This window comes from Agrilus planipennis, unplaced genomic scaffold (genome assembly GCF_000699045.2).
Source record: "Agrilus planipennis isolate EAB-ADULT unplaced genomic scaffold, Apla_2.0 scaffold12, whole genome shotgun sequence".
Lineage (NCBI taxonomy): Eukaryota > Metazoa > Arthropoda > Insecta > Coleoptera > Buprestidae > Agrilus > Agrilus planipennis.
In genome coordinates, this window is record NW_020439003.1 from 2,705,856 (window position 1) to 2,729,414 (window position 23,559).

Here is a 23,559-nt window from a genome sequence, read left to right on the forward strand (position 1 = left end):
AACTTTTGACATTTTAATATTATAAAAAAGTTTAAAATTAATAAAATACAACCGTATATATATTCGGATGTGATAGCGGTTTCAATCCCCTTTTTTATAATAAATATCAAGAAAGTGTAGGTATAGTTTAAGTACTAATTTAACTAGAATTTTAAACAATATTAATCCACTATTAACTAACTAACAATGTCATAGGATTTCATATATAAAAGTTTAAAGTCATTAAACTACAAAAACAAAAAAACAAATGCGTCTCAGTGTTCTATTAAGTACTTTTATGATCCTACTTAGTAACCCCCGCTCTATATATTATAATATGTGAATATTGTCAATAGGTTGGAAAAAACCTCGTTCAAAATTCGTTTCATCATTCTGAGTCGGCTCGTTCAGTAAATCAGGTAATCGTAGAGTTTGTCGAATGTAACTTTTTAACGCTTTAAATGTATGTGTAACAACAGATTATACGGGAGGCTCGAAAAGCCTGAAGCAACCGAACTTATTCCGAAAGAAATGTCCGCTATGATAAAATATATTGCCAACAGCACTCTTGACACGCTTCTAGAATAAAATTTATAGTCGAGGAAGGCGCTACACGCACACGTTTGTATGCACACTGGGACGTTATAAATTTATATGCAAGTCAAGATAAACCGCAAGAACCCTTATCAAAACTGAAACCTAGATTAACTATGTGATAATTACACTAATGTCTACTTGACATTATTATTCGAAATGATAAAAGTACGTATGTATTAGGTTCATATTAAGTAGGTTTCAGGAGCGATGTAAAACGACCAATGTAAATAATTATTAACTAAAGAATAAATATAATAATTGTAAGATAACAGTTCACTATTTACAGTAGAAGAATAATGATACACATCGCGAAAATAATGAAAAGTAATCTAGAACATGTATGAAAATCGGCCGAAATACTTTGCCTACATGTATGTAAAACTTCCAAACTTAAACCTAAAAGTTAAAAACGGGAATCATCCCTGAATGTTTCAGCCTTACAGGTGGAATATTTTTGTAATTATTTAAATGTCTTACTTAGTTTGTATAAAAAGCAACAGGCAGTTGTAGAACTGGAGCTGCAACGTAGAGAAGTGAATATTAGGAAAGGAGTCAGACAGGGATGCACACTGTCACCGCTACTTTTTAATCTATACATCGAAGACGCGATCAAAGATAGTACAACTGTAGGGATAGATATACATGGGCAAAAAATTAGTATGCTTAGATTTGCAGTATTAGCATCTAGCAAGGAGGAGTTAGAGATAGCTTTAAATAAAGTGGAAGTGGTATTGACAAACAGTATTTAATGAAAATAAATAAAAGTAAAACAGAAATACTGGTATGCAAGGGAAGAAAAAGTAGGAATAGGGTGAATATAAAGATTACAGACGAAAGTGGCTGATGTTAGGTATTTAGGAAGTCAGATAAGTCAGGACGGAAGGAGTAGTAAGGATATAAAGCACAGGATAGCGCAGGGTCAAGTTGCCTTCAATAAAAAGAAGTCACTTCTATGCTCCCGAATGGTTAGTTTAGAAATTCAAAAAAGATTGTTGAAAGTGTATGTTTGGAGCGCGGCGATATACGAGTAGAAAACATGGATGCTGGGCGCAGAGGAAAAGATAATGTTAGAAGCGTTCGAAATGCGATGTTGATGATGAGGATAGCGTGGATAAAGAAGGTTAAAAATGAAGAGGTATTAAAAAAAAAGAAAAGGACTCTATGGAATTTAATAAAAAGTAGGCGAGATAGATACTCAGACATGAAGGTCTAGTCAGAGACATATTAGAGTCGGAAACGGGAATTAGGAGGAGTTGAGGTGGATCTAAATTCGCAAATAGTAAAGGATGTAGGATGTTCTAGTTACAGTCTTAGGACTGACGACCTTATGATGATGAAATGTCTTACCTAATTACTAGGTTTTTAGTGTCACCATGTAGGTATTGCTATAGCAAACCGTCGAAGAGGATGGGTGACACTTAAAAACCAAGTAAGTTTTTATTATTTTTGCACTATTATATTAATTTTTACACCGTCACTATGTATTGCAGCCTTGATAAAAATCAAATTGGAGGCGAATCATCGGTGTTGCAACAAATCTTTTTGCCCCTGTTCGGCTCTAATTTCTTATTACTATCATAAACGTAAGGGGAAGATTGTGAATTTATTTTTAATACCGTAGTTATGATCCTTGATTCTCACTTTTAGAGTGCAATCACTTTGTCCAAAATTATTTCGTCTACCTTCTTCAGTTGATGTAAGGTACAGTATTATAGCGCGTCCCGTCGGACGCAGCAATCGCATTAAAATATGCAATAAAAATAAAAATTTAGTTGCGAATGTACCTTTCAAAACCAGTTGCTGGTCCACTTAATTGAGTTAAAAATGTCACCCTATAAAAACAAATAAAATATGGGAGCGGTAAAACAAAAGAATCGCAGCAGCAACGGCTTCTACGGTACAACCAACGATCGACGAGACTACGTTGTTGTGTGTACCACTGCAACATCTTTCTGGGAAAGAAAACAAAACCAAGTAGACCGAATTGAATTGTCAATTATAAAAAGGCAAAAAGAACTGCAACAACGCGGCCATGTTAAGTCCTGAAACACGAGAACGGACGCTTGGCATGGGACACAATACGCCACGTAAAGTACCTGGCGATATGGAATAATATAGAACCTTGTCCCACGAAAAGCAAGTTTCAATATATGTGAAATTAATTATTATTATGGGAAATTATAATTTACTAATGGAATTATACGACAAATAATATCTAAGTTTGACTTACTGTGCAATCAGAAGTTTAGCTTAGCTAGGTGCCTACTTGCAATAAACAAGAACATATTTAATGCTTGTTCGATAGAAATAAATGTGTGCATAATTCAGAACGCCTGTTTCCATTGTTCAATTAATTTTTTATGTCAGTTTTAGAATATGTGAAATTAATTATTTATTAGATGTCACAGGAAACCGTAATATGTAATATGTAAAATGGAATTCGTCGATAAAACATCTTCCTTTTAACTATAGCTTTAAACTCAATCAAAATTTTAATTCTTTTAATAATATAATTAAATTCGAGTTAATTTTAGCCAGTTTTAGAAATCTTAGAAACAATTTTCCTGTTAGATCGGTAGAAATCAAATGTTCTATTTAACCCGGAATTCTTTTTGGTTTAAAGACATGTGAAGGTTATTGTTCAATTACCTATAATTGATTATACATATGGAGTATTGCAACAAATTACATCCTAAAATTAAAATTGGCTGTCAACCATAAGTCCTTAGAATCCTTTGAAGTCAGATTTTAATACGTGCTTAGTTGCTTAATAGAAATATATATATATATATATATGTATATGTGTCTAAGGGTGCAGAGGTCAATGTTGAAAAACATTTTTGACATTAGGTTTATAATAAAAACGGTTACGTTATCATTAAACCATAAACAGTAAGTAAATTTTATATTGGTGAGTAAGGTTCGTCGCTTGATCTAACGTTGATGTCTCCAGCGGTTATTCGAAAAATTCCCAATTTCTACAAGACTAATTTCAAAAATATCATTCAACTTGACTAAAATATGAGCATGATAGACTATAATAACAAATATTTAGTTTATTTTTATGGTACGCCGTATTTTACATTAATATTACTCTTTGTAAAATGTAAACATTTTATTTAATGCCAAGGAAACGTATAATAGTAAGTAAACAGGCAATTTCTGTCCAAATTAAAACTAATATGAAGTTGATTGAAAATTTTATTATATTAATTAATTTTTTAACTGTGAATGTTCCTTTGTTACCACGTGGTCTTTGGTGTTTCATATTTACTTATACTAAGCCCCGTCCCATATTAGATGACCTAGTAATGTTCTTTTTATTAGTTTTGGTAATTGTCCAGAATTGAGGCTCCAAACCAAAATCGTTCCAAAAATTTTTTCATCGATTTCCTGTCATTCTAAATAATAGAATTAGATATTAGAAGGTGGAGGAGACAATTTTTTATGACTTCATAAATTTCTTTGGTCTATTATTAATATTAAAAGAAGAAATAGCTATACATACACCATATACCATGTGTCTATATGATGTATGATGTATGCTGTAATAAAAAAAAATGTTTCTCCCCGCCTCAAATATAATCATTGAACCCTCAGAAATGACCGTAAATCGATGAAAACATTTTTGAAGTCCCAATTCTGGACAATTACATTAGTTTTTTGGTAATCTTACACATAAAAACAAAATAATAAAACCATTGATGTTTTTTGTTTAATTAGTATTATTTAAACTTAACGTAGGCAAAGGGCAGTAGGGATTTTAATTTTGGTACAACCGATAAGCAAAAAAATCCACAAAAATATTAATATGATATATAAAAATATGTACGTAATGTCTTTTTTTAATACGTTTTATGTAAAATAAATAAAATGTAGTTTTATTTTATATATGAATATATTAATCACACATTCAATAATAGGTATTAAGTACTTAATAACAACGTCACCGGCTATTACGACCATCGGTTTTTACGACCAAATATGAGTAGTCCCTTCGGTGTCGTTATAACTGTATTTCTATAATCGCACCTTACTTTCACAATTGCAAGACATGTACGATTTTGCAGCAATATCTTGTATTTAATGACATTAAGATTAATGAGAAATAAATTCTGAAATTAGCCCCGAAATGTTCTGCCAATATCAGTAGGGGAGTTGCAAACGTCATTATGTGCCTTGAAGGGCAACATGCACTTTCATTTCGCGAANTTCAATAATAGGTATTAAGTACTTAATAATAACGTCACCGGCTATTACGACTATCGGTTTTTACGACCAAATATGAGTAGTCCCTTCGGTGTCGTTATAACAGATTTTCACTGTACTTTGAATGTTATTTTTTAATTAAAGATGGTTCTAAAGAATCTAGGGGCATTCAAAAGTAAAAACGTTAAAAACACTACATGAACGTCTTCAGATTTATTGCTTTTGTTCTACGTTAAACAACGAGAATAATACGACGTAATAACGAAGTGAGCGGAAATTTTCAGAAGCATACCGACAAAAAGTTGTTTTTCGAGAGACCGATAGCATTATCATGAAAAAGAATTTCAGTATTGTAATTGTGTAGTCTGCGGTTGTTGCAGAAATATGCCTTGATTATTGCTCGTTGCTCTCGGTAACCTGCTCCATCGAAAAGAGTAAAAAGTAGAACGTGTTTTTAACCTGGTTTATCGAGGAAAAAAAAACAAAAAGTATTTAATACGGTAACAAGGAATACGAACAAAACAATGCAGGTATGCTTTTGTTGAATCTGTAAACTCGATCTTTTATTTACGATAAGTTGTGGTTCAATCACAATTTTTTAATTCAGTGACTATAATCTATTTTATTCGATCGCGATGAACAATCAGCAGGTGTCTAGGTACTTCGAATGACACTTGAAGAAAGTTCCGAACAATTCGTAATCAAAAGTCCGTAATCCGAGGTCTGATGTAAATGTCAACAATAATTCTCCCATGTCAACATCAATAATTGCAAAAGCTTATTGTGAAACGAAAACAACGACAAATTATTTATTGCTTGTGTATCATTCGATGACAATAAAACTTCGTATAAAATGTCAGCATCCCAACCTGTGTTTATTATATGTGACAAAGCGACGAATAAAATGAAAAACCAATTAATGGTTTTGTGGTTCGATTTATATTTTTAACACACCAGTTAAACTTTTAAATAGGTATATACGTAGATCATTTTTCTAGCTAGCCATGTAATACTGGTATAATATCAAATAAGTCGATGCTTTTTGTCGCTTCTCGTTGGTTTGAGTTTTCTAGGATTTTGGTTTGATTACAAAGCATTCAGCCGTAACAGGCATTTACGGAATGTAACCACACAAAATTTAAAAATTCTCGTAAGTAAAGATTTTCCGTTATAAACATATGAATTTTCTGATCTTGAAATGCCCGACATCGAATTTAGCTGAATCAGATAATATGTATAACGATTTAACTAGTAGATAAAATAAGGAGGAATTGTATACAATTACTAGACTATTTAGGGAATGAATAAATTTTTTGTTATTTTAGAAATATTTATGACAGATTAGAGATTATTTAATGCCGGCTGATATGATGGAGTATTTTATTCACAGAAAGCATTAGTTTGATACATTTCCTAGCACAATATCGGAATTTCATACAATTCCTAGTACAATATCGGAATTTCATACAATTCCTAGTACAATATCGGAATTTAATACAATTCCTAGTACAATATCGGAATTTCATACAATTCCTAGAAAATGTATACATTTCCCAGGATATGTGTGTATTAAAAAAATTCTGAAACATTTCTTTTTTTTCATTTATTTTCTAAATAGCCTCGGAATAATATACAAATCCTAGATTTCATACATTTCCAGTAATATATATACCTAAAAAGGTAACCTTTTATTAGAAAACATATATTATATCTAAAAGGGAATGTGTATGTACATCAGGAAATAATTACTACGTTTAACTTCTTTCATGGAATGAAGTGGTCAGTAAAAGCTCTTATTGTCATTAAAAGAACAATAATGGAGGTAACGTTTCCAGTTAATAATTGTAATTCCCTTATAACTTTTTTCTTAAATAAACAGTACCTTTAGGACAAGCAATTAAGAGAAAAACGCAGTAATGGATTAGACTTGTTTTATAGCGCATATACACAATCGGTTACAAAAGAAAGGTTGAGAGATGTTTATATATATAAAGCCTGTTAAATAAAAAGAAATTATAGAATGAAAATATATTGACATGAAAACGTTTTTAAAGACATACTTTTGTTGCGTTCGTTTCATAAAATTCGGTAAAACATACGACAATACTTCGACAAATCAGTTTTCATGTAACCAACTGTACTTTCGTGTAGCGACATTGTCACTAAAAAAAAAGCATTTTATTGACGCAATTACTGATCGTTTTAGAACCGGTGTAAAAGGTAATTTGCCATAAATGACGAGAAATGGGTGACATTCCAGGCTTGCAACTCTCAGTCTAGCCGCCCGCATTCACCGGCATCGTAACATTAATATACGCATTTATAAATTTATATGGGGCGTAAATGGCAAAATTGTTTCAAAACAGCCGTGATTAACCTAAGCATATCTGATCAAATTAAATTATCATTAACATCTACAACGGGTACGTTTAACCAGGGCATGTCGACCAGAGCAATTACATCAATCACGTTTGTAATTAAAACGTATTCTATAAAAATCACATGGCAATAGACTGAACTTTTTTTATCGACGGTGGCGGGCTGATATGTTGGAGTATTTTATTCACAGAAAGCATTAGTTTGATACATTTCCTAGTACAATACCGGAATTTCATACAATTCCTAGAAAATGTATACATTTCCCAGGATATGTGTGTATTAGTGTCCGACCGAAAGTTCGGTTTCGGTTTCGGTCGAGTATCGGCAAAAAAACGAGTTTCGGTTTAGTTTCGGTTTCGGCGGCAAACCTGCCGAAACTACGACCGAAACCGAAACTGCGTTCGGGAGTTCTCGCGCTCTGCTCGGTCATGTTCGGCGCGTTAAATTCCATCCAAGCGAACAATAACAAAAGTAATTTTATGTTTAATATTATATATTTATATGGGGCGTAAATGGCAAAATTGTTTCAAAACAGCCGTGATTAACCTAAGCATATCTGATCAAATTAAATTATCATTAACATCTACAACGGGTGCGTTTAACCAGGGCATGTCGACCAGAGCAATTACATCAATCACGCTTGTAATTAAAACGTATTCTATAAAAATCACATGGCAATAGACTGAACTTTTTTTATCGACATATACAGAGTGACCGAAACTATTTTGATCAAAAAAGAAGTCTTTTTTGTATTTCTATTCGGCTGGGTTTTAGGTATTATCATCATATTTAAAACTGTTTTTAAACGGCACATTGTCAATGTGTGGAACCAGATACCCTTCTCAAAGTTGATACAGTCGAGACTACCTAAGGCGTGCTGATGAGATCGATTCATGTCTTGCAGTTTCGATAAAGCCAAGAAAAGAATTTAATTTTTAATGACTGTCACTTAAGTTTTTAAATATTCATTCGTTATTTTGTCTGTACATGAAATCTAACGTTTTGTTTCTGCGTTTCTTCTCTGAAACCCCCTGTATTTTTTCCCGTTTTGTCCGATCAGAATCTCCACTACAGGTCCTTGTACGCACGCGGTTGCATGTAAGGTATATGTATGATTATCGTTTAAGGAATTCAGCCAGACCAGCAGACCCGTTTTGCAACCTGTAGAATGTAAATTTAATGTGGCTTATAAGATAATGTCGGTGCCCAACTAAAAAACTTCGACAGCTATGCTAATGCAAATTACGACAGGCCACTTTTATACCCTGTAATTGATATTATTATTGTAATGCTGAGTCCACGTGACAAGTTGGCTGGCTCTCCCTCTGTACGCAATTAAGTTGTTTGTCTCCTTTTTATATCGGGTTACAGTCGTTTATTAAACTGGACACCATCAGAAATTTACACGTACGTTACGTATATGAAATTCGAAAATAACTTCTTCAGTGACTTCTTAATAATGTTATTAAATCCTAATTATTAAAACTGACTACAAGATGGACAATATTTATTTTTAAAACGTAAATTTTTCGTTTGTGTTGGTCAACCGGAAACTAAATTATTGATTTTGACTAACGATTTTAGGTAAACCCCAAAATACGTTCTAATAATTTGAAATAAGGGTAAACTTACCAAACCCTAATGCGTATGTACATCACGAAACGCGTTCAATACTAAAATACGAATTATAAGAGTACATGTAGGTACGTATTTTCGGGAAATATTTGCGCGAAAATCAGGTTCTCTCTGACATTTCCGAGTATCATGTATGCATATGGATATGTATGGTCATGAGAGATAGATCAAGTACCAGTATGTTAAGGAAAATCAAAAATGGCAAAAAAAAGGTGCTTTGTGGCCCACTTCACATAACTAAAATACAGAGAGATTTGAACTTTTCTACTGCTTAACTACCTACTTTATCTCTTACGATTTTTATACCTAAATTTAAGGATGTTTGGGAGGTACAATCGGAGACAAGAGTACATAAAATTAGAAATTCGTGATTAATTAGGTTTTGCAGCATATCATGAGGTAAATAGATACTATCTATACTAAAAAAAAGTATACGGTTTGAGAGAAAATTTGGAATTTGACCGAAAGTTTTGAAATAAACAAGAAATAACGAATAATATGGAAAATTTTTAACTGACTTTTGACAGTAAATATGCCTTGATTCCAACTTCGAAACAAAAAACTATTTAGTTTCAATCTCTATAAATAATGAGCGTAAAACTTTTTAATATGTTTAAATAAAAATTAAAACTTTAAAATTGCATTTATTTCAGATAATTATAAATATTATCAAGTAAAAACGAGATTTTCAACTAATTTTTCATTTTTTCTTCGATAACCATTTAGTGAATTTGAATAACCTTACGCTAAAGTGATTCTCGAGAGTTCAAGTTACTTATTATAAAAGTTTAAAATTTCTGGTAGCTTTTTTTCTGTTAATAAAAATTAATTTAATCTGTTCGGTTAACGAATCTCCATAAAATAACGTGTAACGTTTTAACGGTTTAGTGAATAAAATTGCATTTATTTCAGATAATTATAAATATTATCAAGTAAAAACGAGATTTTCAACTAATTTTTCATTTTTTCTTCGATAACCATTTAGTGAATTTGAATAACCTTACGCTAAAGTGATTCTCGAGAGTTCAAGTTACTTATTATAAAAGTTTAAAATTTCTGGTAGCCTTTTTCTGTTAATAAAAATAAATTTAATCTGTTTGGTTAACGAATCTCCATAAAATGACGTGTAAAATTACAATTTCTTAACATTTCAATAACTTTTTGATGGTTTAGTGAATCGATTTGTAATTTTTACAGGAGTTTTAGAATTGAATGAGGAACGTTCTTCCAAATTTTTATTTGTCTCGTAACATCTTGACATACCTCCCAAACATCCTTAAATGATCGCCTTGTTCAATTAAAGTTAATAGACGTTCGTGTAGCGGGTGTCCAGTCTAGTTCGCAACGTCTGTCGTTAAGAAGACGAGGAAGCTGTACCACTTACGTACCTATATGGCTAATGACGGTTCTGTTTTTAGCACGAAATGCGCTCGCAAGTTGCGTGAATAAATTGTGCCGGGTAGCAAGACTTCTTCTCGTCACACACACACACACACACACACACACACACAAGTGCATATCGAAAGGTTAAATGAGAACAGAATTAGCCGCGTCGTTACTATTTGATTTTTCGTTCCAGAATCGAACCTGTTTGCATAAAGCGGATTACATACGGCAGGTATGTATCGTGCACGCATGCCGAACACATTCCCACGATCCGGCGACGTCGATGGCTCTTCTTCGGCTCTCCGCCGGTGTTAGCGCGCCCAAGTTCCGGAGAATGTCACTTACGGCGCGCCGTAAGCTCTCCGCCGGTCACGGATAAAAGAAAAATAACGATCGCGTATGCATATCTGCGATAAACGTATTTATTTATTTATGTATATCGCATATGTGCGTATATATACCTGTTCGGTATCAAATAATGCCGATAAATTGTATTTAAGCAATAATCTCCTCTTCGATATGCGGTAAATGAAGATAATCCGTTTGGATATCTTCATAAAATGGTGCTACAACTTGACGTCGTACAGTTTCTTAAGTCACACAAAAAATTAATAATATTCTTCACTAAAAACATGCTTTTCATGGTTCACACCATTTCCATAATATAATTCCCATTATAATTTGCATCACAGCAACGTAGATAAATGAAGCGCAATAGACTATTAATTAATTAGTAATTCGATTTTAACTCGTTCTTTGCACAGTCAATAGTACATCTATACGTAGCATTTACATGCATTTTAATATTGTTTTATTTACTCTTTTAGGCGAAATATTACTTAATATGTACTTAGAATACATTAAAATCAGCGCTTTTTATTTAAAAATTCCGATTAAATGATTTCGCACTAAATATCTAAAGTATGTCGTTTATTTAGTTAGTTTCATTCATTGATTAGACGCTTTAATGATCAACTAGCTCTAGAATATTGCACCAATTAACTGAGAAAAATCGGATGAAAATCAAATTATTGCCTTACCTTAACTGTGTTGTTTACTTTGACGTGGTCTACTCTGCATTCATTTCTTCTAAAACAAAAGAAATTATGAGTTAATATTTTAATTAAATTACCAACAAGATACATGCAAAGCAATAGTACATATAAATGAGCATGAGAACGTAACAGTTTTTCGAATTTCATAAGTCAGCAATCAGTATATTTTTCTACGAAAGCAGTAGACAAAATCTCATAAATTTTAGATAACTGGTCACGTACATGTTTCTTCAAAATATAATTATCAAAGTTTATTACTATTCATATTCAGGGTTCAGAATGATCAGTTGATTAAACTCGTGTTTAAAATTATAATTTTAATCAAGCTGATTTTTTTTGAAATTATAATTAATTTATGAAAATAAAGTTAGTTGTACACTTAAAATTTATTTGTTTATAAAAGAAGTAAAACCTAGTAACATTTTTATGTTAATATTTATTGTTTATTATAATAATTACAAACGGATTTAACTGCTTTTTACAACACAACTTTTAAAAAATTTTTAATACCTACACAAAAGAGAGCTGTACGAACCTAAAGAAAAACTAAATATTGTTGAACTTTTGTAATATCTTAATTTGTTTCTTATATCTGATTGTATAAGTCAGTACCTACACTATAAATAGTATATCAATAAAAACTAACCAAAATTAAATTTACCAAAAGATTCAAAAAAATCGTCGATTAAAATCATGATTTTATTATCGATTTTTGATTTTTTCATAAACTCCATCTAGAGTTTTGAGAATTTTGGTTTTCGCTTTATGAGAGCAGTGTCCTATCTTCCAGGAAATCTGATTTTGTGATTAATGTAGATATGTGAAATCAAAAAAAATTCGAAATAGGGGTGCTGGTATCGAACCGTTATTTGTCAAATATTAGCACAATATTTTCAAGTAACGAAGGTTTTATGCTAATAATTTTAGGTCCCAGGCAAAGGGCCAGGTGATACAACAACATCCATTTATTATAATTTAAAATCTGATGGTGAACGTAATTACTTTATAACTAATTTTACGTATATTTATACCATTGCATAAATTTCGATGTGAAAATAAAAAACAAGTTTATACATATACCATAATGATGACAAATAAAAATAATATTCATAATTAAATATAGCATAATCCTTTCAAAAAAAAAAAAACAGTTTTAGTTTGTAATACGATAATATAAAAGTGATGTTCTTTTTTATTTTCAGATGATGGTAATGGCGGTGCTTTCTGCTCGATTATGGTGAGTTTTTTTACTTGTCAAATTAAGGTCAATTTTGTGATTGTACAGCTTCTCTTATTATTATATTCGAACGTTTCATTACGATCTAACAACCTAAAAAGTAGTACTACATTCTATTGTGGTAACAAGATTTGTACATTACGCTGGTTCTGGGCTGTGCAAGTTATCGTTTGCTTGCCCATCAAGAGGTACCCACCTAATTACCTGCTTGCGTTCAATCTAATGCTATTTTTTACCATCATCCACTCGTAGTTGCTATTAATCAATTACCACGGCCCGGTCAAATACCAGAATTAATATCGACGCGTTCTCGGCCCAAGAAAATAGTTAATCAAATAAATTGCTTGCGACAGAACTAATGGCCTGTCTTAACTGTAGGAGATTCCGATTTGTTTTTTACCCATGGGCCCGGTACAACGAACGTGCCGATCGTTAATTAGAAATATATTCGCATATCGAAGGAGGCGGCAGGACATTAGTGAAGGACGGCCTTGAACCGCACTTTTGTCAGCATGTTAACGAATGCCTCGATACGAACACGTAAAGATGAAGAAGGCATACCTTTTATTACACCTGCTTACTTATATTAATTTTTCTGGTCGCTTCAACAGCTTCCAGATTAAAATACCTGAGAGACACGCCAAGACCGTTACTATTTATGGCATGCAAATGCCTTTCGAATTCTTTCGAGAATCGTACAATCTCCTAATTGCGGAATCTTCATCAAAAAAATAAATACTTCGATCCTATAGTTAGCTTCACGGATTTCTTAACTACGTTATAAATCTTACAACTACATACCTAAGTCAGTATAACTATATGTATAATTATCGTAATTCGTAAGTTTCTGGTTTGCTACATCCAACTGTTTAGAAAGTAGCCTTTTCACTTGAAACCGGGTATATTACTTACAGAGCAAAATATATTAATTGCAAGGGAAATTAAGTTGGCATTTGAAAGACCAACGAGTTTGCTATAATACATGAACTGCTAAAATCCTACTATTACATAGTATTCTATTAATCTAACTGTTATTTTAAAATCCTCTTGTCGTGTAGCTTTTTTAGTTAACGTTAGATATTATGAAGCGATTTTTCCTTAAGTGAAACAAATTTAGTACACCACAGTATACTTAAGTTTACTATATTTGCGTACACCTTAAAAATTTGGATCGATAGCACACACACATTATTATTCCAATTTCCTTATCAACTTTTTATCAGTTTGTGGATTTTGAAAGTCTACCCACACCCCACGACAAAAGAATTGAAATTATTTTTGTTAAGTCGCTGGCTGACTTTCGGTATCTAGGAAGTCAGATAATTCAGGATGGAAGGAGCGGTAGAGATATAAAACAAAGGATAGCGCAGAGTCACATCACCTTTGGTTAATTTAAAAAGAAAAAGGTTGTCAAAGGTGTACATTTGGAGTACGGTTCTGTACGGGTGCCAAACGTGGACGCAACGGAAAAGAGAAGGTTAGAGGAATTCAAAATGTTGTGTTACAAGCGAATGATGAGGATAGAGAAGGTTAAAAATTAGGAGGTATTAAACAGGTATGAAGAACTAGTTATAGGCATACATATTAGAAGCAGAAAAGTTAAAACTATGGAATGTTCTATATAGTTTTAAGGAAATGCGAAGATTAGTCTAATCGACATACATTCAGGAAACCCCAAGATAGAGGGCGGACGTGGAATTTTTATGACTAGCTTTGTATTGAATTGAAAACGCGCTGCAATTTACGAACAGTGTAATCCAGAATTATTTTCCAGGGAATTTATACTAATCATAATTCGAACTTTATGTATTGTTCACAATTTAAATAGAATTGACTTTAACAGAATTTATTTTTACTTTGATGGCAAATTCCTCAGGTGTAAGAACGCAAAGCATAAAATGAAGTTTTAATTTGACGTTGCCTTGGAAGCCACTTTTTCGTTTTGCTCTTATTATTGGCTCCTTTAACTGGCATTGTTATTGACGTGAATACAAACGGGAACGAATGAAAGCTTCGAAGACCGCGATGTCGAGCGTGCTGGTGGACGCGTACAAACATACGTACACGATACACGGGAAAGACGCTTGCAAAGCGGGCGTAGTTTTAAAAGTGTGAATTCCAAAGGCGCCAGCATTAACATCACCATTTCGATAGAGGCCAGGAAAAAGAACGCCGAGTCGACTTGTCTCGACTCGAGACTCGACTGGATCGTGGAAGTGGTGCATGGAAGCGGTGGTTCTTTATTGTCTGGCCATCGACAACATGGACAACGATAATGTATCCGCGCAAATATATATTTACGCTATAGTAAACCTCAAAATATACAAACAATACAACAATATTTAGCCATAATGTACTGAATTTTTAAGTGATCAGTAGCTGTAAATATTTGTCATTGTGGAAATGGATGACATGTTTAACAAGAAACACCTAAAAATCTATTTCTAAACTTAATTCTGTTCATATCAGTCTCCGAAACATAACGTAGTATTTCCACTATGGGTTCAGTACGACAACTCGATATCCTTGTTAGAAAAGGACCTTGTCGAACATTATTGAATCCTACAATGTGTAATTTTTTACCGACGACGACAATAATGTTAACGATAATTATATTAAGATCCTGGATAAATACTTTAGGATTCTTGGATCCTGTCATAATCAAAAGTTTTACCCTAATTATGTTGCACACGTTCATATGACATCTTACAGGTCTCAGCTATCTCACGCACTTTCAATCTGCGGTCTCCCAGCACTATTTGATGAATTTTTTCGATCATATCTGGAGTTGTGACCTCAACGGGGCGTCCTGAGCGAGGCCCATCAGAGGTGCTCACACGACCCTTTTTAAACTCGGAAACCCACTGCTTAACGGTTGAATATGACGGAGAGGATGTCCCCAGTGTTGAGTCCATCTCTTTTTTAATTTCCTTCGGCGTTAACCCCTTCAAATAAAAGTATTTGATGACAGCACGATTTTCCTGCTTTTCCATTTTTACGAAAACCACAGAGGCGTCTTGTTCAGCGTGCTGTCAAACCTACACTAGCAAGGAGATCGGGCTGAAACTATAGCTACAAGCTATCCAAGGATGGTACTATAGAATGTCACCTCAAGGTAGGCCTAGTGGCGTCATCTCTTGGTTAGGCCGGAAACTTATCAATCCACCCTCGTAGAAGAGTGATACATAGTTTGTACAAAGAGCAATAGGCGGTTATAGAGCTAGGGCTTCAACGTAGAGAAGTAAATATTAGGAAGGGAGTCAGGCAGGGATACACACTGTCACCGCTACTTTTTAATCTTATCATTAAAGACAGTACAACTGTAGGGATAGATATACAGGAGCAAAAGATTAGTATGCTTAGATTTGCAGATGATATAGCACTATTAGCATCTTGCTATAAGAAGTTAGAGGTAGCCTTAAATAAAATGGATGTATTATTGACAAAACAGTAATGTATGAAAATAAATAAAAGTAAAACAAAAATACTGGTATGCAAGGAAAGAAAAAGTAAGGAAAGAGCGAATATAAAGGTAGGAGACGAAAAATTAGAAGAAGTGACCGATTTTAGGTATCTAGGAAGTCAGATTAAATCAGGACGGAAGGGGGAGTAGGGTCATAAAGCAGAGGACAGCGCACGGTCGAGTCCCCTTCTATAAAAAGAAGTCACCTCTATGCTCGCGAACGGTTTATTTAGAAGTTCGAAAAAGATTGTTAAAGGTGTATGTTTGCAGCGTGGCATGGACGATGGGCGCACCGCGGAAAGGAAGAGGTTAGAAGCGTTCCAAATGTGGTGTTACCGTGGATACAGAAGGTTAGAAATGAAGAGGTATTAAAAAGAAAAGGAGAATAGAGGACTCTATGGAAGTCAATGAGAATTAGGCAAGATAAAGACAGAAATAGGAGTTAAGAGGAGTAGAGGTAGACCCAGATTATATTACTGTTCGCAAACAGATGTGGGTTGTTCTGGTTTTGGGGAAATGCGAAGATTAGCTCGGGAGAGGAAAGAATGGAGGTGGGTGTCCAAGTCTTAGGACTGACGACCTTATGATGATGATACTTGATACTGATACCACCGTTGCTTTGGATGATCAGTTTGACACGTAGCCATAAGTGCAATGTAATTAAGGGTCACCTAAATCGTCACATTTGACATTTTACATGCTCGTGCTAGGTGCCTGCAGATATTTCACAAAATAGAAGTAAAAGAGAAGATGGAAAAGCATATGAAAAGTTTTTAGGAAATGTATTACTAATTTTCGTATCAATAACCGAAATGGTCAAGTAAGAATTGGTATTTACTTGTTATCGTTTGAACCTGAACGTAGGCTGTTGAGTTAGCGAATGGCACTCGCGGAATGCAGATAAAATCCACGCACGCATCGTCATCAACAATGCCGCGCACACGGCGAACTCGGCATGTTTTGCTGTTGCGGAGCCGCGGCGAGCCCGGTCAGGTCTGCAACATCGGTATTACTCTCGATATCTTGGCTGAACCACATTACGTACATTATTATGTTAAAGTATTCGAGGCGGTATACTTTGCAACCCGATAAATGCACTACAGTACTCTCTTCTTGAATCATATTGTGTAGGTACTTGTTTAAGTCACTCGATAGGCCATTGTTTTTACCCAACTCAGCTATCGTTTGAATCAAATTCATACTGTTTTAGAGTCATTTTGCAGCAAATGTATGCAATCACACGGTCGAGCAAAGCTTCCGGTGTATATTTTACATAAACAATGATTCTCACGATGAAATCACAAAAATATTTATGTTTGCGACTGAATTATTAAACAATTTAAACGCATTTTTTCATAAATCGATTAATGGTAATGTTACAATTGTCTTATGAAACTAATAGATATTATACCATCAGAAACTGTAATATTTCTAACAAAAAAGACCAATTTCTCTTTCACTGTATTCTTTATCCGCTTCACCCTGTGCTAGCGAAATTGTTATTGCGGATTACAAAAACTTCTCAACTTTTACACTAAAGAAATTGAGATCAAAAAATTGTTGCCAAGTTTAAGAACCAAAACAAAACGCATGATGGGTAATTTGATAATGTATCTGTTTTTCTATCAATTATTTATTTATTTTTAATTTGCAATTTTCCTTCTTTCGTGTTTTTCTAACCGCCCATGTACCTGGATTTAGTATAAACTTAGCTGTAAATTAAACACCCTTTAAAATACATCAACTAAAGAATATTATTAAAACATTCTGTTGCGGATTGGTTAGTAAAACGGTATAGAACTGCTTTTACTTGACTTCAAAGAAATTTCTTATTGCTAATAAAAAGCCAAGCCTCTTTGTTAGGTCTGTCTCTAACGCGCCCTTTTTTACGTCAATGTTATGTTGGAAATGAATCAATTATCAATTACTTTAGATCGACGACGTATTGGTATTCCTTAGGAGGTTTAATGTATTCTATTCTAGAGAGAGTAGGTGTTGTCGTCCAAAATCTGAATTTTTGACAATTATTTATTCTACGGTCTACACTCTACATTACAGACCGTCAATTTTTTCAGGAGGGGTGGGGGGCAAACAGCGGCAACTACTTATTGTATAATCGGTTATCACTACATAGTATAAAACAAAGTCGCTTTCCCGCTATCTGTCCCTATGTATGCTTAAATATTTAAAACTGCGCAACGGATTTTGATGCGGTTTTTTTTTTAAAGATAGAGTGATTCAAGAGGAAGGTTTATATGTATAATACATGCATAATATAGTAAAGAAACACTGATAATTGTAGAGGTTTCTAATGTGATGTCGTAAATAAACACATTTTTTTGCGCTTACATTGCAAACGCTGGCTGAACCCCACGAGATAGATCAAAATAATGTACAACAATATTGTACATGTTAAAAAGGTCTACAAAAAAGTCCGGGATGGTATATGTCTATCTCTTAGGGATAACCTACAAAACCATTTTTTATCCTATACTTCTTACGAGAAATACTGACTTATTTACGAACCGATTGTAAGCAACACAGCATTAATCCTTATCCAATTAAGTATTTTAAATACATTGTGCATTTAATATAGATCAATATGGCCCTGTACAGCATATAATTTAAATGAGTATTTTCGAAGATATTACCGATTTAAACTGCAGGGACATAGCGGTTGCAGCGGTACCGGCCAGTTTGTATTGTCTAATGACAAAAAACTGTGAATGTTGTATATAAAGACATTCTGTAGTATATTTAGTATGTTCAGGGGGTGTCTTTTGAAGATTTCCCCTCCTAGATAATAATCTAAACAAAACAAAAATGCATTTAGTATCAGCATTCCACCCGTGCGAAACTGGGGCGGGTCGCTAGTTAGTAATAAAATTCACAGTTCATATAATAGGCATTTTCTTAATTCATCCAAGATCCAATATTTTGCGTTCGGGTTGTAGGTTTTCAAACTGATTGAGTTGACTACGAACTGTAGGTGCGTAATACCCCAAATTTTACGCCTAATAACACGTACAAGACTTAATTTTTAGTATAATGTAACGATCCTCTTGCAATTCGTCATTACAGATAGCAAGGAACGTTGTATGTGTAAATGCATATTTAGAATACAGGTTATTCAACCGCGTTTTTTCGCACATGCAGTTTAATAATTCTACTGGGAAAATAAACGCTTATTACACATAAGATTATGTTTTGCTTTGTGTCACGAACGACAAGTTTCTAATGCAACCATTAATTTCGTTATGTCACGGAATAGAAGTAGCATTCGTGAGACTATCCGAAAGCAACTTTTTGCTCATTATAGAAATCGCAATAGTAAGAAAGACTAGCCTACACTAGATATTAGTACAAATTAAAATCGAAATATTGCTTAATTACTTTGTACAAACAAAAGATCCAGATTACGGTAGGTACGAAGCGAACAAATGTTGTTTTGAAGTGACTTTATCGACGGTAGGAAAGAAATGAGGTAGGAAATCGAAAAGTGTAACGTCACGCATCACAGCGTCACGCGCCACGTATGACTCCTGGTGGATATGTCCAAAAGGAGAGTCATTTAAAAGCTAACCTGTTAGTAACAACCGATAATCCGAAAATTTCCATTTCGACAAATTGTCTAGCACTTCATATTCTTGTTTAGTGTGCTGAACCGTACAACATATACTAATACAGTCGAACTTCAATAACACGAACTGCGATGTGACACATAAAAACTTCGAGTTATCAAATAATATTTCTTTAATTAGTATTTCTTTGTCAATGAACATTTATGTATTTATTTTAGTAATAATTAGATAAATGTTACATAAGTGCCTTAATATTTATGCTTTTCAAAGGAATAATAAAAATTATGAAACAGTACTATCAACATATTTTTAGATACATAATAAGTATGTATCGAAGTTCGATTGTATTTCAAGAAAATTGGACATAATTCCTTTTTTCTTCTACAAATTAATTAAAAAATGAATGGCAAATTACTTCCGAAGTTACCGCAACTGTTATTGTATACTTGTTTTATAAGCATCAAATAAGAAACTTAATTAACTACCGAAATGATTATATACACACATGTATGTAGATATACATTTTATTGTTTTAAAATATAATAGAAAATTATCTTTACGTGTTTGGAGTTTATTATTACCTTTATAAGAGTTCAAACGTGTTAATTGATACTCACATCTGCATCATCAGGTCGAACATTGTTTGAATGTTGGTACGCTAAACACATGGCATACATGGAAACATAGTTATTTTTCCCATCGCATCGGCAACGCTAATGAATAAGCAACTTTTGGCCTGCCAAATCACAGGTGGCATGGCACACAACGCATTGAAAATTTTGTCTAGCGCCTGGGAATTTTTGAAACAATTGACAGCGTACCACATACAGTTGTAGATTGAGTTGTGTTTAATGGTAAGGACAAACGGTACATTTATTAGAGCTCTATAAATGGTATGTAGGAAGGATCCGTCCTATGTACAGAAATCATAGTAAAATACATAGGCTCTATCGATATTTTGAACGTAAACGTCGACCTGACTACATCTAGGTACATCCACATCGGTTTCAAAGGACCAAAAGTGGAATTGTTCTTTACCGGAGAAAGGACTTGACACCCAATTAGATTTTTGATCTGCACGTTAAGAATTACCAGAATTTAAAGTTTCAAAAAAATTGACAGAGGACTATTTTCTGTAAGGATCCAGTAGTGTCCTTTCCAAAAGAAAGCTAAAACTGGATCTAAAACAATCTAAGTATTTGCAATCCTTGGATTTTGAGACTTTTTGTCATTGAAGGATGGTACTTTTACCAATTTTGTCGCTCTAGGTTCCCACATGGTATGTCGTATTAGAAAACGCATAGTAAAATGTTGGATGCATAGACTGTAATTTGTAGCTAATTTTGCATGATGGTCCTTTTCCCATAGCAAAAAACGATTGGAGAGCAGTCAAGCTAACACTACATATAGCTTATCTCAAAATAGAAATATCGTAGTTCTTACATTCTTTTCTACTATATTTTTATTTCAGGATATGCTATCTACTGTCTGACGGCTCTCAAGTCTGATCAGCCCGGGGATGGACTCTCAATAAAATGAGTAGAAGTACCATCGTTAAGCGACAAATTTGTTACAAATTATAGCCCTTGCAATGTTTTCTACGGCATTTCTAATTAGAGACATGCTATGTGTAGTGGCTTGGCAGCTTTCCAGTCGTTTTTCGCTAGAAAGCCATAGCGACCAAATGGGTAAACGTACATCTTTCAGCGACAAAATTGCGACAAATTATAGCCTCTGCCCCATTATATTAAGAGATACGCTATGCTTAATATCAGCTTTCAGGCTAGCATTTTGTCTATTTTGCAATAACCGGCTACCTATGGACAAAGTATGTTCTGTAAGAGTTTTAAAAGTTTATTACATTATATCAATACTCATCCAACGTTTCGCCTACCTATACGAATCTTTTTTAATGTCGGTTAAGTTTTCACAAAAAATAAACTTTTACAACCCTTAGCGTAGTTCTGATTCCAACAAATGAAAAATTTAAAAAGAAAAATCGTAATAATACGTTGCTTAAATTTTACTACCACAACTACTGTTAGTATTAGTATTAAACCACCAAATGTGTATCGCGATTTCAATCTTATGTAGATGTTGAAAACCACTCATATTATCAAACAAGACAATAATTAATAATTAGTTATGTTTTTTACTAGAAGGTTTTTACACTTTTAACAAATACGAAAAATTATTCTGGAAGTAATTCCTTCCAATAGATATTGCTAATATTGTAACAATCACCCTGTATCTTGTATTTTCCTACGAGTTAAGGATAAATTCGACGGCTTTATGAAAGTGCCTGTACAATTATAATTTACAGCAACAAAATGAAAAGGCATCGAAGGAGCAATCACTGATACTTTATATCCGATTGTTCTGATCTAGTATAGCAAGTTCAGGTTAAATAATTCCCTGTAATTTCCCCATCGGCGTCACATAATTTCCGAGTACAATGACGGGACGATACAATTTAATATCCAACGAGCGCAACGCGCAACTCCTTATTTATAAGTACGAATAATTTAAATGCGCCGAACCTAATTATATATTTAAGTTAATTACACAGCATGCCGAACAATATTACAGCCATTGGGAACACACCATGTCAAATGCAACTAGATTATTCGCACTCAATATCGCCAAGTCAGTATGCACACGCAGCCATCATAAAATGATACAGAAAAGGGTAATTATTACTGTTCTCGAATTACATTAGAAACCATGTAGTAGCAATATTTTTCTTGGAGCGTGCCCGAACTTTAATGTAAACGTCTCTCGTCGACGCCCATGGCGTGCTCAACCACCCCGCACCCGATCCCTTGCGTCCGAGTGCTAATTGCAATATTTTTTGCCAACGCATTGGGACGTTTTTTTCTGGTGCTTGCGAATTGGCAAGTGATAGGACTTTGCGTTTTGTTTTTTTTTCTCTTCCTTTTGAAAAAATGAAATTGGATTTGAAAAGATTATAATGTTAATGCCTTTATCCAAACTTAAATTATCACATATTCCCCGCAAATGTGGCCATGTACGTTTGTTATGACCAAAGCCTAAAACCTAGTTAATATTAATAACTGATTATTTAGTTATTTACGATAACATCTTAACAAACTGATAGTTACAATCAAGTACCTTATAAACATTTACAGTTTTTTTGTACTGAACATTTATAGTTTATCGGCTATAATGAATTATCGACGATTTTTTTTAGATAAACCAGAGGTAGTTTCTAAATGTTAAGAAAATTAATCGGAATTCACCCTTACTTTTCTAGTCGACGCATCGCTGAATCAAATTATAGTAGGCAGTTATGTAATCTAATGATTAGATGCCCTGATGTTATTAGGGTTTTATTTCAAAATTTTAAGGTACAACCCTCATATAAATTAGTTTTTTTATGAATTTTTATTTAGTTGCTGATTTTACTATTCACAAATCGTCCGGACTACTTTAGTATCACGCAGTGATTTTTGGCACGGTAATAAGTGCTCATTATTACCGACTTTTGATATAAAATTCTTTTTGGTAATCCTTTAGAATCATTAAAACCATTCCAGTTACGGTTATACCTGTAAAAAGAGTCGACAAAATGTAATTAAGTCATAATTTCGAAATTAAACTCACTCTGTTTGATAATGGCTCTTGATTGGAGCTGAAATTAATGTACGATACGTCGTATTCCTCTTTTACCAACCGTATATATGTATGTATAGGCGGCGTGTAATGGTAATAAGGCTCTCAAAGGATAATAACTGTTTCGATTTTATCTCGCACGAGCCTGTGTTAATGTGAAGTGCCCTAAAATACATATATTTATGTAATGTGTAGGCACATGCAAGCCGTTTCTTTTTTTGTTATCAGATGACGTCTAACGTTTCACCACCACTGATCTCCATCACGGGAATTTAAACAAAACTCATACATGGTCGAAACAGCCCATTTCGTAGACATTTCTTGGAGTTAGATCAAAGAAAACAATCTGTAAAACAACTTCCGCATCTGCTCTTGTAGGCTGTAACGATCTCAAAAATAATATCT

At 33.6% G+C, this 23,559-nt stretch overlaps 1 protein-coding gene across 16 annotated transcripts in view; it reads right to left on the minus strand.

The window, feature by feature from the left end:
- The window catches only part of LOC108742888 (interference hedgehog), a 95,841-nt gene that overhangs the window by 20,786 nt on the left and 51,496 nt on the right, over positions 1-23,559 (minus strand). For 13 of the 16 annotated variants that reach the window (XR_001938745.2, XR_001938742.2, XR_001938744.2 and 10 more), the window contains exon 2: positions 11,226-11,274. The gene's annotated coding sequence lies outside the window, so the exon portion shown is untranslated. Of the gene's footprint in view, positions 1-11,225; positions 11,275-16,778; positions 16,813-23,559 lie in introns of those variants that run through there. The other 3 variants (XM_018478237.2, XM_018478228.2, XM_018478238.2) reach the window with 2 other exon arrangements.